The sequence below is a fragment of the Carcharhinus amblyrhynchos genome, chromosome 1 (assembly GCF_965287045.1).
Source record: "Carcharhinus amblyrhynchos chromosome 1, sCarAmb.v2.hapA, whole genome shotgun sequence".
Lineage (NCBI taxonomy): Eukaryota > Metazoa > Chordata > Chondrichthyes > Carcharhiniformes > Carcharhinidae > Carcharhinus > Carcharhinus amblyrhynchos.
Genome location: NC_137324.1, coordinates 62,182,573 through 62,196,887, shown reverse-complemented (window position 1 = coordinate 62,196,887; position 14,315 = coordinate 62,182,573). Strand labels below are relative to the sequence as shown.

Genomic DNA, 14,315 nt, shown 5'->3' with positions numbered 1-14,315 from the left:
AAAACCTGCTGAAGGGAAAAGGGACCATTGAGGCCCCCTGGGGGCTCAGGTGTAAAGGAGGGGGGTTGCCTCTAGGGTGGTGCCAGCCTGGCAACGCAATTTAAAAGTTTTAAAGTTTATTTATTATTGCCATAAGTAGACTTACATTAACACCTGCAATAAAGTTACTGTGAAAATCTGAGAAACTGGAGCACCTGGAGGAAATCCAAGCAGACATGGGGAGAACTTGCAAACTCTACACAGGCAGTGACTCGGGGCTGGAATTGAACCTGGGTCCCTGGTGCTGTGAGGCAGCAGTGTTAATCACTGCGCCACAGTTCCACCCCAATGAGCAAACTGGCAATGGAGGGGCCTACTGGAGGCGGTGGGGCCTCCTGGGGGCAACAATGTGCTGCGGGGGTGGGGGGGGCGGGATCTTCCTGCCACTGCGCAAAAGGATTGGTGAGGCCTATCGGAGTTGGCCATCGGGATGGGGGTCAGGGCTGATCATCGATGGGGGAAGAGGGTGGGACTGTCAGGGGGGTGTGGTGGGGAGTTCGGGGCCTGGCCAGGGTTGGTGGGACATAGAGCCTGGCCCGGAAGTCAGGGAGACCAACAATTGGGAGGTGGGGGGTTCAGAAGGCCAGCAGTGGGGGAAGTGGGGGCTTGCAAGCACTTAGGAGGTCGGCAATGGGGGGGGGCAGCCTTTTGGACAAAAGTTGTCCCCAGCCCCAGAGTGAATCCCGCTGAGGCATTCTGCAGTGCTCAGAGTTTCAGAGATTCAGTCTGGTAATCACATAAAAAAAGGAGGGAAATACTCCCATTTTCCTGTATGTTGGGAACGTAGATTTTTTTTGCGGAGAATCCCGGTCACAGAATATGATCATAGTTTGTCTAAAGGCCATAAGGATTGTTCTTACATCTTATGTTCTTATGAATAGTCAACATTTAGAAGCCATGACTCCAGAAACACACAGGGATGATGAGTTAATAAATGGTTTGAAATTCAGTATAGCAAATATAATACTTCAGTTTTCAGGATATTTGGTAAATTACAACTAATTGTCTTCACTTCCTGTTGATGAGCTAATTTTGAATCCAGTGTGCCTGTAGTTCCACTGAAGAGCAATTGAGTCAGATTGTCATTCCACTCTGAGTGACTTAGCTGGAACTTCCTGGGCAATTTCAAGCAATCTTTATCTAGGGACTTATGGGGTGGGGTTCCTCAGCGCATCTTTGGGGAACCTCCACACAGTTACAGCACTCAGAAGTTGGGCTGTTCTGGGCCTCTGTGTGACTGAAAACAGCACGCTGGAGTTGCATGAGGTTTGGGTTCCTTGCGATCGAAACTATTGACACAGCCAACATTGTATTTTCTGATCCATTATTTCCTGCTGGGTTAAATCTTTTCATCCATCTCCCAAGTGTAGAACGCATTTTAAATCTGTGCTAATTCAACAGGTAAGGTAAAGGACAGACTAATTTTAACATGCAGAAATTTAACTTAAAGCACAAGAGCATAATGAAACAACATGATTATTTAGGGTGGAAAATTTCATGTGTAATCATTATTACTTCTTTATGTTTACCTTTACGCAAGAAACTTCAGCAAGAAAGGAGGTTACCCAGTTTGTTGTGACTGTATCATAAGAACATAAGAACTAGGAGCAGGAGTCATGCCTGCTCCACCATTCAATAAGATCATGGCTGATCTTTTTGTGGACTCAGCTCCACTTATCTGCCCACTCACCATAACCCTTAATTCCTTTACTGTTCAAAAATGTATCTATCCTTGCCTTAAAAACATTCAATGAGATAGTCTCAGCCTCAGCCTCAACTACTTCACTGGGCAGGGAATTCCACAGATTCACAACCCTTTGTGTGAAGAAGTTCCTCCTCAACTCAGTCCTAAATCTGTTTTCCCTTATTTTGAGGCTATTCCCCCTAGTTCTAGTTTCACCGGCCAGTGGAAACAACTTCCCTGCTTCTATCTTATCTATACCCTTCAGAATCTTATATGTTTCTATAAGATCTCCCCTCATTCTTCTGAATTCCTATGAGTGTAGCCCCGGTCTACTCAGTGTCTCCTCTCAACTCCGCAATCAACCTAGTAAAACCTAGGTGTGGAACAGCACCTAGTTTCAATTTAGAATGAATGAGATAAGCTGCATAATAGGGTAGATCTTACATTATGGGTAGGAGTGAATGGTTTGATAGGTCAATTTTTTTTTGCCATTGCACGTTTACTGCTCTTGTATGATCTTATTGAATGGCGGGGCAGGCTCGAAGGGCTAGATGGCCTACTCCTGCTCCTATTTCTTATGTTCTTATGTAAATGTCATAGAGAGAAAGGCAAAGCAGTAAAGGATGACTCATCGTGAAAGATTGGGTTTAGAGTTGCCACTTCAGGTGTAATTTGGATACAGATTGCTCTCAAAATTGTTTTAATTTTCTGAATTGAATTTTTGTCAGGTATCTGCTTAAATGCATATCACTGAGCATTTATTTTTCCATGAATCAGCAGAATTGGTCTGCATTTTAGATTATTCTTTCTAAAAAAAAATTTGTTTGCATTAAGCAGGTGACCAAAATCGTACACCTTGCTTGGGTGTGATCTCATCAACTCCCTGAAATTGTCATCTATCATTTTGGTGGGGAATGGGATGAGTTCCAAATTATGTATTCCTTGTTCACAGAGGCATCTGTGCATAGTTGCTTGGATGGGTGTAATCATTTTAGATATGGCCTCAATATGTCGTGGGGAGAAGTGAGATGCCCTTTGGGATTGTTAAAAGTAGATGCATTTTGGAAGAAATAATGTAGGGGGGGATTCATACAATAAATGGTAGGACCATTAAGAGTACAGAAGCACAGAAGGACCTAGGTGTGCAAGTTCACAAGTCCTTAAAGGTGGCAGCACAGGTGGAGAAGGTGGTGAAAAAGGCATATGGTATGCTTGCCTTTATAGGAAGGGGTATAGAGTATAAAAGCTGGCGTCTGATGTTGCAGTTGTGTAGAACGTTGGTTAGACCACATTTGGAGTACTGCGTCCAGTTCTGGTCGCCGCACTACCGGAAGGACATGGAGGCCTTGGAGAGAGTGCAGAGGAGGTTTACCAGGTTGCTGCCTGGTATGGAGGGTCTAAGCTATGAGGAGAGATTGGGCAAATTGGGGTTGTTCTCCCTGGAAAGACAGAGAATGAAGGGAGACCTAATAGAGGTGTATAATATTATGAAGGGTATAGATAGAGTGAACAGTGGGAAGCTTTTTCCCAGGTTGGATACGAAAATCACGAGGGGTCACGGGCTCAAGGTGAGAGGGGCGAGGTATAATTCAGATGTTAAAGGGATGTTTTTCACACAGAAGGTTGTGGAGCTTGGAATGCACTGCCAAGTAGGGTGGTGGAGGCAGACATACTAGGATTGTTTAAGACTTACCTAGATAGGCACATGAGCAGACTAGAGGTGGAGGGATATAAAAGAATGTTCTAGTTGAGGATCACGAGCCTCAGGAGGTTCCTGGAAATTAATAGATTCCTATCGGCCGTCCAACAAATTTTATGGGTCACCTGTCTCTTACATTGGAGCTACTGGGGATCTTCCATTAATGTCTGTACAGGCTATCGTACGTTTATTGATGTCTCTTTTTCACATCCACAGGCGATTCGGTCCGCCTTGTTGGCCAACAAGGGGCATACACGCGGTGGGTTAGGCGCAGGCTGCTCTTGGATGTTGCTTCAAGAGCTGCCTAGTGCTTTACATCGTTAGTATACGCTTAAACTGGACCAATTGACGGGCAACACGACAGCTCAGTGACTATCACTGTTTGCTGTGCAGTTACAGGGACCTGGGTCAGATCTCTGGCTTGGGTCAATGTCTGTGGGAGTTTGCACATTCTCCCCGTGCTTGCGTGGGTTTTCTCTGGGTGCTCCGGTTTCCTCCCACACCCCAAAAGCGTGCTTTTAGGCTGATTGGTGTTAATAAATTGTCCCTGAATTGGATCTCCCTTAATCTGGCACACATATAATTCCCTAAATTTGCACCCTTTTATTGTGGAGCCCACTAGATGTAGACATAAGTCGTAGGTAGGAGGAGGATTGGAATGAGGCACTCACTGAGTGTTAAAATGGGTGGCGCGGGCTTGTAGGGCCAAAGGCCCTGTTTCCTGTGCTGTGTTGTTCTTTGTTCTTTGTAGACATGTTTGCACGTAAAAACTGCATAAATTCATTCAAACTGTCAAAGTGAACTGTAAACCATCCACACATTTAAATATTGCCCTTGCCCTTTAAATATTGGGAAAAATAGTATCTGCAAGATTTTGGAAAAAAAAATGCTTGCTATTTCACTCTGTCTGTTGACATGAGGCTCACTGGATTACTGCTGCATGACTGATTTTTACAATCGTCAACCGTTGCAGTGGGGTCCCTATCAGTGCCCTGTTTGGATGAAAGCTCCAACTTTGAGTGGCATTATGAATTCTAATGCTTGTTGTTTTTATTTAACTGATTAAAGAAAGTTAAATGTAACGAATGGGTTTTTATCAATGGGACAGTTTTATTTTAAAAGTGACTTCTTCAGTAGATATTTAGTTCTATTTTGTTCCAGCATGGGTCTGAGTTCTGCCCATGGTGGACATGGGGTGAGTAGGCTTGTTATGTGTAAAGGCAAAGAAGGATGGTTGGGGAGCAGGGGTTGGGATAATTCAGCACTAAGTTAGCACTGGGTCTGTAAAGGGCCAGCGGAGATGGGTGGAGGGGCATAGAATGTCATGCTGGGTATGAAGGGCCAAGGGGAAGTTAGTAGGCACACGTAGGTTACCAAGGAGGGTATGAGGGGGCATAGATTGGCATGGATGGAGAATGGCTATTCTATGTCCTGAGGCAGAAGCAGTTAAAGAAACATGGATTTTAGTAGCCTCAGACCAGCACTTCTGCACCGTTGGGACCCACAGCGCTCTGGCTTCAGTTTGGATCTAGATTTTCAATGGGAACACTTGTGCGGGAGAGGGAAGCGGTGAGAGGGTGAGTCGGGGAATGGAAGACTTGGCACGCAGGTGGTTATAGCAGTTTGAGAGGCCACAACTCAAAGATTGGGAAGGCACGAGGCTGCAACTTGGAGGGTTGGCGAGAAGGAGGATCTGCTGGTTTTTCTCTCTTATATTTTTAAACATGTTTGATTTTCAAAGTTATTTTAGTATGGGGGTGTAGGAGTAGAGTTAAGAGAAAAATCAGGAGGGCAAAAAGGGGACATGAGATTGTTTTGGCAGATAAGGCAAAGTCCAAAGAATTTCTACAAATACATAAAGGCCAAAAGAGTAACTAGGGAGAGAGTAAGGCCTCTTAAAGATCAGTGTGCAGGTCCACAAGAGATGGGTGAGATCCTAAATGAAAATTTCTCATCAGTATTTACTGTTGAGAAAAGCATGGATGTTAGGGAACTTGGGGAAATAAACAGTGATGTCTTGAGGAGTGTACATATTACAGAGAAGGAGGTGCTGGAAGTCTTAAGCGCATCAAGGTAGATAAATCCCCAAGACCTGATACAGTGTATCCCAGGACATTATGGGAGGCTAGGGAGGAAATTGCGAGTCCCCTAGCCGAGATATTTGAATCATTGATAATCACAGATAAAGTGCCTGAGAATAGAGGGTGGCAAATGTTGTGCCTTTGTTTAAAAAGGGTTGCAGGGAAAAGCCTGGGAACTACAGGCCACTGAGACTCACATCTGTGGGGGTAAGCTGCTGGAAGATATTTTGAGAGACAGGATCTACAGGCATTTGGAGAGGCAAGGACAGTAAGCATGGCTTTGAGAGTGGAAAATCATGTCTCTCAAATTTGATTGAGTTTTTTGAAGGGGTAATCAAGAAGCTAGATGAGGGCAGTGCAGTTAATGTTGTCTACATGGACTTTAGCATGGCCTTTCACAAGGTACTACCTGGTAAGCTGTTGCGTAAGGTTAAATCTCACAGGATCCAGGGTGAGGTAGCAAAATGGATACAAAATTGGCTTGCTGACAGAAGCCGGATGGTGTTTGTAGAGGGTTGTTTTTCAAACTGGAGGCTGTGACCAGCGGTGTGCTTCAGGGATCGGCGCTGGGTCCACTGTTATTTGTCATTTATATTAATGATTTGGAAGAGAATACAGGCAGCATGGTTGGTAAGTTTGCAGATGACACCAAGATTGGTGGCATAGTGGAGAGTGAAGAAGATTAGGATTGCAACAGGATCTTGAACAATTGGGCCAGTGGGCTGACGAATGGCAGATGGAGTTTAATTTAGATAATTGCGAGGTGAATGCATTTTGGTAAATTGAACCAGGGCAGGACTTACTCAGTTCATGGTTGGGGAGAGTTGCAGAACAAAGAGATCTAGAGGTACATGTTCATAGCTCATTGAAATTGGAGTCACAGGTGGACGGAGTGGTGAAGAAGACATTCAGCATGCTTGGTTTCATTGGTCAGAGCATTGAATACAGGAGTTGGAATGTCTTATTCTGTGGGCAAAAGAGGGACTCCAGGATGGTAGTCTGCCTTCCTGGAGTAGGGGTACAGGATGTTTCAGAAAGGGTAGAGGGAATTTTGAAGGGTGGAGGGACTGAGTCTGATGTGATAGTGCACGTAGGAGAGAAGGATGTAGGAACAAAGTGCAGGGGGGACATACGTAGGCAGTTCAGGGAGTTGGGGGCTAGGCTGAAATGTAGGGCCTCCAGGGTGGCGTTCTCTGGGCTGCTGCCGGTGCCTGGGGCTAGCAGGGCTAGAAATAATGAGATACTCCAACTAAATGCGTGGTTGAAGGATTGGTGTAGGGCAGAGGGTTTTAGATTCGTAGACCACTGGGAAGTCTTTATGAAAGAGGGGCAAATATACAAGAGGGATGGGGTACAGTTAACTGGGAAGGGTGTGCATATCTTAGCTGGAAGGTTAGCTGGAGTGTTTCGGCAGGGTTTAAACTAATATGGAGGGGGGGTGGGGAGGTGGACGGAACTGGGATTGGGGATAGAGTAAGCCCGGAGGGTAGGAAGAAGGATCGGATTGTTTCTGAGGGTCTTCGGTGCATGTGTTTCAATGCTAGGAGTGTGACTGGCAAAACAGATGAACTGAAGGCAATAATGTTCGAAAGGAAGTTGGAAGTGGTGGCGGTGACAGAGACTTGGTTAAAGGAAGGGCAGGACTGGCAGTTGAATGTTCCCGGGTATAAGTGCTTCAGGTGTGATAGGGGTGGGTCGCTGAGAGGTGGGGGAGTGGCGTTGTTAGTTAAGGATTGCATCATAGCAGTGCAGAGGGAGGGAGGTATAGAGGATATAGGAATTGAGTCGCTTTGGGTGGAGTTGAGGAATAGGAAGGGAGATGTTACTATGTTGGGTGTGTACTACAGACCGCCCAACAGCCCGAGGGCTGTGGAAGAAGGGATAAGCAGGGACATTCTAGATAAGTGCAGGAAGAATAGGGTGGTGGTAGTGGGAGATTTTAATCTCCCCGGGGTAGATTGGAAGGTGCCGAGATCAGAGGGTGCTGACGGGGAGGAATTTGTACAGTGTGTAATGGAAGGATCCCTGGAGCAGTATGTGGATAGCCCGACCAGAGAGGGGGCTATACTGGACTTGGTTCTGGGGAATGAGCCTGGGCAGGTGGTTGACGTTGAAGTAGGAGAGCATGTGGCTAACAGTGACCACAACTCTGTCTGGTTTAAGATATTAATGGATAAAGATGAAGCCTGCCCTAAGGGGAGGGTGTTAAACTGGGGGAGGGCTAGATACAACCGGATTAGGCAGGATCTTAAAGATACGGACTGGGGTAAGCTGTTTGATGGCAGGTCGACGCTGGGTATGTGGGAGTCTCTCAAGGTAAAACTAAAATCTTTGCAGGAAAGGCACGTGCCGGTCAAGAGGAAGGATGGGAAGGGTAGGATTAGAGAGCCGTGGGTAACTAGGGATATTGAGGACCTGGTCAGGAGGAAGAGGGAGGCGTACATTAGATCTAGGCATTTGAGGACAGAGATAGCATTAGAAGAATACAGAGAATGTAGGAGAGAACTTAAAAGGGGCATCAGAAAGGCAAAAAGGGGCCACGAAATGGCTTTGGCGGGTAGGATTAAAGAAAATCCCAAGGCATTTTACTCCTATGTTAGAAATAAAAGGATGGTTAGAGGGAAGATTGGTCCTCTCAGGGACAGAGGAGGGGAACTATGCTTGGAGCCTGGGGGAATGGGGGAGATCCTGAATGAATACTTTGCGTCGGTATTCACACAGGAGAGGGGCCTGATGTCTGGTGCTGTGCTTGAGGAGTTTGAGGATCCGTTGAGGGAAATAGTCATCACGAGGGAAGAGGTGTTGGGACTTTTAGACAGTATAAAGACGGATAAATCTCCGGGGCCTGATGGCATCTATCCCAGGCTGCTAAGGGAGGTGAGGGATGAAATTGCTGGGCCTCTGACGCAAATCTTTGTCTCTTCTTTGGACACAGGTGAGGTCCCAGAGGATTGGCGGATTGCAAATGTAGTACCGTTGTTTAAGAAGGGTCAGAGGGATAACCCAGGGAATTATAGGCCGGTGAGCTTGACTTCAGTTATAGGCAAGCTAATGGAGAGGATCCTCAAGGATAGGATGTATGAACATCTGGAGCGCTGCAATCTGATCAGGGATACGCAGCATGGCTTCGTTACAGGGAGGTCGTGCCTTACGAATCTAGTGGAATTTTTTGAAGAGGTGACAAAAACGGTTGACGAAGGACAAGCCGTTGATGTCGTCTATATGGATTTCAGTAAGGCGTTTGACAAGGTCCCTCATGGTAGGCTGATAGAAAAGGTGAAGGCTCATGGGATACAAGGCCAGGTATGTAGATGGGTGGAGAACTGGCTTGGGAGGAGGAGACAGCGAGTAGTAGTGGCAGGCTCCTTTTCCAATTGGAGGTCTGTCACCAGTGGTGTGCCGCAGGGCTCGGTACTAGGACCTCTTCTATTTGTGGTATATATTAATGACTTGGAAGAGGGGGTAGGTGGTGTGATCAGCAAATTTGCTGATGACACTAAGATGGTTGGATTGGCGGGTACTGAGGAGCAGTGCCTGGCAATGCAACAGGACATAGACAGGCCGGTAGATTGGGCAGATAGATGGCAAATGGAATTTAATCCGGAGAAATGCGAGGTGATGCACTTTGGCCGGAATAATGTGGAGGGGAGTTATACGATAAAAGGTAGAACTATCCGGAGTATAGATACGCAGAGAGACCTGGGGGTGCAAGTGCACAAGTCCCTGAAGGTGTCGGTGCAGGTGCAGAATGTGATGAGGAAAGCGTATGGTATGTTAGCCTTCATAGGAAGAGGTATAGAATATAAGAGTAGGAGTCTGATGTTGCAGTTGTATAGAACGTTGGTTAGGCCTCACTTGGAGTACTGCGTCCAGTTCTGGTCGCCGTACTACCGGAAGGATGTGGAGATCCTGGAGAGAGTGCAGAGGAGATTTACCAGGATGCTGCCTGGTATGGAAGGGCTGTCTTACGAGGAAAGATTGAATGAACTTGGGCTGTTTTCCCTTGAGAGACGTCGGCTGAGGGGGGATCTAATAGAGGTTTATAAGATTATGAAGGGGATAGATAGAGTAAATGGTGGTAAGCTTTTTCCGCTATTAGAAATGGATAGAACGAGGGGTCACGGGCTTAGGGTGAGGGGGGCTAGGTATAAGACAAATATTAGAGGGCAGTTTTTCACACAAAGGGTAGTTGGGGTGTGGAATGCATTGCCGAGTAAGGTGGTGGAAGCAGGCACGCTAGGGTTGTTTAAGAGTCACTTAGACAGCCACATGAGCGGGCTACATATAGGGGGATATAGTAGGCCTTACTAAACATTGTAGGCTTGGGAATACGTTTTGCCTCAGGGATGTTAGTCTTTGCCTGTTTAATAATGAATTTTTTTGTCTCCACAGGCATTTAAGTCCAGCAAGGGGCATGCATGCGGCAGGTTGTAGTGGGCTGCTCTTGGACGTTGCTTCGGGAGTTGCCTATTGCTTCATGTCGTTAGTGTGCTTGAACTGGACCATCTCAAGGGCAACATGACAGCTCAGAGACTATCTCTGTTGCTGTGCAGACACATGGATTTGGGCCTGTGTCTGTGGGAGTTTGCACGTTCTCCCCGTGGTTGCATGGGTTTCCTCCGGGTGCTCCGGTTTCCTCCCACATCCCCAAAGATGTGCTTTTAGGCTGATTGATTGGGTACTAAATTGTCCCTAAATTGGACCTCCCTGATCCTCGCACATTAGGCGTAGGCTAAAATCATGAATAGGACACTGAGACAGTGGGATGGCGGCGCGGGCTCGTTGGGCCGAAGGGCCTGTTTCCCGTGCTGTGTTGTTCTTTGTTCTTTGTTATTGAAGTTGTACAAGACATTGGTAAGGCCACACTTGGAATACTGTGCGCAGTCTGGTCACGTATTATTAAACTAGAAAGAACGCAGAAAAGATTTACTAGGATGCTACCGGGACTTGATGGATTGAGTTATAAGGAGAGGCTGGATAGATTGGGATTTTTTTCTCTGGAGTGTAGGAAGCTGAGGGGCAATCTTATTGAGGTCTATAAAATTATGAGGGGCATAGATCAGCTAGATAGTCAATATCTTTTCCCAAAAGTTGGGGAGTCTAAAACTAGAGGACATAGATTTAAGATGAGAGGGGAGAGATACAAGAGGATCTTGGGCGCTTTTTTCACACCGAGGGTGGTGAGTGTCTGGAACAAGCTGCCAGAGGTTGTAGTCGAGGTAGATACAATTTTGTCTTCTAAAAAGTGTTTAGACAGTCACATGGGTAAGATGGGTACAGAGGGATATGGGCTAAATGCACGCAATTGGGACTAACTTCGGGGATTGGAAAAAAAGAGCAGCAGTGCCTATTTCCACGCTGTAAATCTCTAGGGCTCTGCTAAATTTTTACATTGTTAAATTAAATAATGTAACGTATTTCATCTTGGAGGATTTAATGTTTGATTCTTTTTTCCAGTAAGGAACATCCTGTAGAACCTGACTACAGTTTTAACATTGATTAATATGGGAACCAATGTTTCACATAAAGTCATTTCACTTATAATTGCAATTTTCAGGAATGCAGTCACCAAATTAAATGAAAACTTACTGTACCTCAAAGCATTTCTTGCTAGTTTTCTCTCATGCTCCAGTTTCTTCCCCTTATTATTTTTTGGTAATTGCTTGCTGTTTTCATAATTTTTCCAGTCCTATAGCCTAACACTAATGCTTACAGAATTGTACTTTTCAGTTTGATACCGTCCTTAAGTTTCTTAGTTATCCACAGACGGTGAGTACATCCTTCTCATTGAGTCGTTCTTCCTCTTTGAGAGTTATGAAATTTCTCCTTAAGTATCTGCCATTTCTTCTCTACTGTCTTCCTTCTAATCTATTTTCCCATTCCACTTCAGCCAATTCTGCCTTCACATCCTTCATTTTAATTGTCTTAATTTAAGTTTAAGACACTAATTATGGACCCACATTTCTCACTCTCAAACTGAGTGTGAAATTCTGTCATGCTATGATAACTCTTGAGAGGATCCTTTACAATGAGGCAATTAATTAATTGTATCTCGTTACACATTATCAGATCCATGATAGCCTGTTCCCTGCTAGGTTCCAAGTGTATTGTTCGAAGAATCCGTCACAATCACACTCTGTGAACTCATCCTCCAGGCTACCTTTGTCAATTTGATTTGTCCAATTGATGTGAAGATTAAAGTCAGCCATGATTTTTTTTTAAGGTATTCGTATTTTTTGGTGACCATTTACTCCCAAAATGTTTGGTAACTGTCATCAAATTATGGAAATGTTTCTGCTATAAGTTGAAAGGTCGCAGTACATGCTTTTTCTACCACCAGATGGTGCTGGTTTGCACTGTTTATGGAGTGACTGATATCAATCAGTTTTACAGTTTGACAAAACCTAGGAAAATGCCTTAAAATTTGAATGTTAACTTTGTCAGGTGCTCGACCAGGGAATAGCCAAACCTGGTCCCACCCTTGCCCCTTAAATAGTGCAGAAACTAGTAAGGTATAGCTAGCTTAATATGAATAGATTTTCATTACCATCTGTCCCCTCTGTGCGCTAATGATCTAATCTAGTCCCAAGGGACTGAAGTCATTAGTTTCACAGCTGATGACCTAATGGTGATCTGTTAGAGAGTTTTAGTCCTCTGAAGGGGGATGTAGTATTAATTACTAATTTCAGAAAGAAACACTTTGTTTAATGTCCTCAGATTAGGGGATATGCGTTAAAAAATGGCTTAAGGATGGAAGGTAGCAAGTAGTGATATATTGTTTTTTTTTCATACTGGAAAATGGTAGGCAGTGATGTTCTCAAAGGCTCAGTCCTAGAAACACTGCTATCTTTGCTTCACATAAATGATTTGGATGTTGGAATAAAGATTAACATTTCAAAATTTGCTGAAGGTGTGGCAAACGGTAAGGTTTACACTAATTAATAGTAAAACAGGATATAGATAGGTTAGTAGAATGACCAAGGAATGTCAGAGGAATAGGGAGAGGTAACATAGGCTGAATGGCACAATTCAAAAGAGTGTGCACAGACAAAGGGATCTGGAGATGCATGTGCATAGATCTTTGAAGGTGAAGGGTAGTTTGAGAGAGTTAGTCAGCATAATATATTGGCTCTTGGGGCTTCGTAAGTAGAGTTGTTGAGTACAGAAAAGGGAAATTGTGCTGAATCTTTATAAAGTTCTGGTTTAGGCCACGACTGTTGTATCGTGTCCAGTTCTGCTCAGCATGCTTTACGAAGGATGAGGTGTGGCAGAGAGTTACAAGAATGGTCCCAGGGATGAGGGTTTTGAGCTACAAGATGAGGTTGGAGAAGCCGAAGTTGTTCTCCTAGGAGATCAAGGGGAGACTTGATAGTGATATACACAATTGTTACAGGTTTGGACTATATAGTCAAAGAGAAGCAGTTCCTATTGTCAATGGTCTAAGAACTAAAGGAAACAGATTGAAGGTTTTGGGCAGGAGATGTGGGGGTTTAAGTGTACATTGTAATTTTCAGACAGTTTTTAGAGCAGCACGTTCTAGAGCCAGCCAAAGAGCAGGCTATTCTAGACCTGGTAATGTACAATGAGACGAGATTAATTCATGACCTCATAGTAAAGACATCCCTAGGTAGCAGTGATCATAACATGGTTGAATTTTATATTCGGTTTGAGGGAGAATGTGTCCAGGACTAATGTTTTAAACTTCAATAAGAGAAGTTATGAAGGTATATGAGTTGGCTAAAGTGAACTGAGGAGAGGGCACTGCTAGGGCTGCAGAGAAAACATCCAAGAGGAACATGGCTGCCCCGAGAAGATAGTTTTTTAAAGTTAAGGTTTATTTATTAGTGTGACAATTAGACTCAGTATCTTCATTACAGTGTAAATATGTGAAAATCCCCTCGTTGCACACTCTGAGGCAGAATTTAGTATGGCCAATGCACCTAACCAGCATGTCTTGTGGGAGGAAACCGGAGCACCCAGAGGAAACCCACACAGACATTGGAAGAACGTGCAAACTCCACACAGTCAGTGACCCATGCCGGGAATCGAACACGGGTCCTTGGCACTGTGAAACAGCAGAACTAACCACTGTGCCATCGGGGCAAAATTTAGGATAGGAAAGGATCTTGGAGCCTAGGGAGAGTGAGAAGCCATGTTCCGTCAGGCAGATGATGTGGAAAGAAAGGGCGGTGAGGATGGGGATGTCCACAGTGCATGTTGATCACCCCCTGAAGGAGGTACTTACTTTTGATCATGCTGGCCTTTAAAAACCAGCCTGCCCACACTCACCTGACCACACTCACCATCTGTGTTATGGCATGTGCTGCATAATAATCAGTCAGTAGACTTGATAAGGGGGACGGGGGGTGGGGTGTGGCGGGGATGGTGACTGAAGAATTCCATCCCATGTCACCTTTGCTTTTAAGGACCTGGAGGCTATACATCTTAAGAGCCTCCCAGCCTGTTTCCAAAAGTCCACCTGTAAAGAAGTTTGACCTCCCAGCTTTGTGACCTGCTGAGTGATCATCTCTTCAAGGAAACCTCACAGCAATCCACATATCTGACCTTGGTGATTGGAACCCATCTGAATTACAATTAAGGGTAAAAGATTCCATGTTTTACCAAACCTGTCAAAATAATTCTCCTACAGGCTAAACACCTGAACTGTTATTGAGTTTATGGTGTGTGATTGATGAAGCAAATAGATTTTCAAAATGTGTGTGAATAAACATTCCTCTTCATTTAAATCTGGGAAAGCTGCTGTTATTTAAATTGACCACACACTCTGGGGGCTAAAAGAACCACATATGTC

At 44.8% G+C, this 14,315-nt stretch overlaps 1 protein-coding gene across 1 annotated transcript in view; it reads left to right on the top strand.

Moving 5' to 3' along the window:
• LOC145341010 (chondroitin sulfate proteoglycan 4-like) overlaps nt 1-14,315 on the top strand; it is a 111,095-nt gene that overhangs the window by 41,652 nt on the left and 55,128 nt on the right. The gene's annotated exons all lie outside the window — the stretch shown is intronic.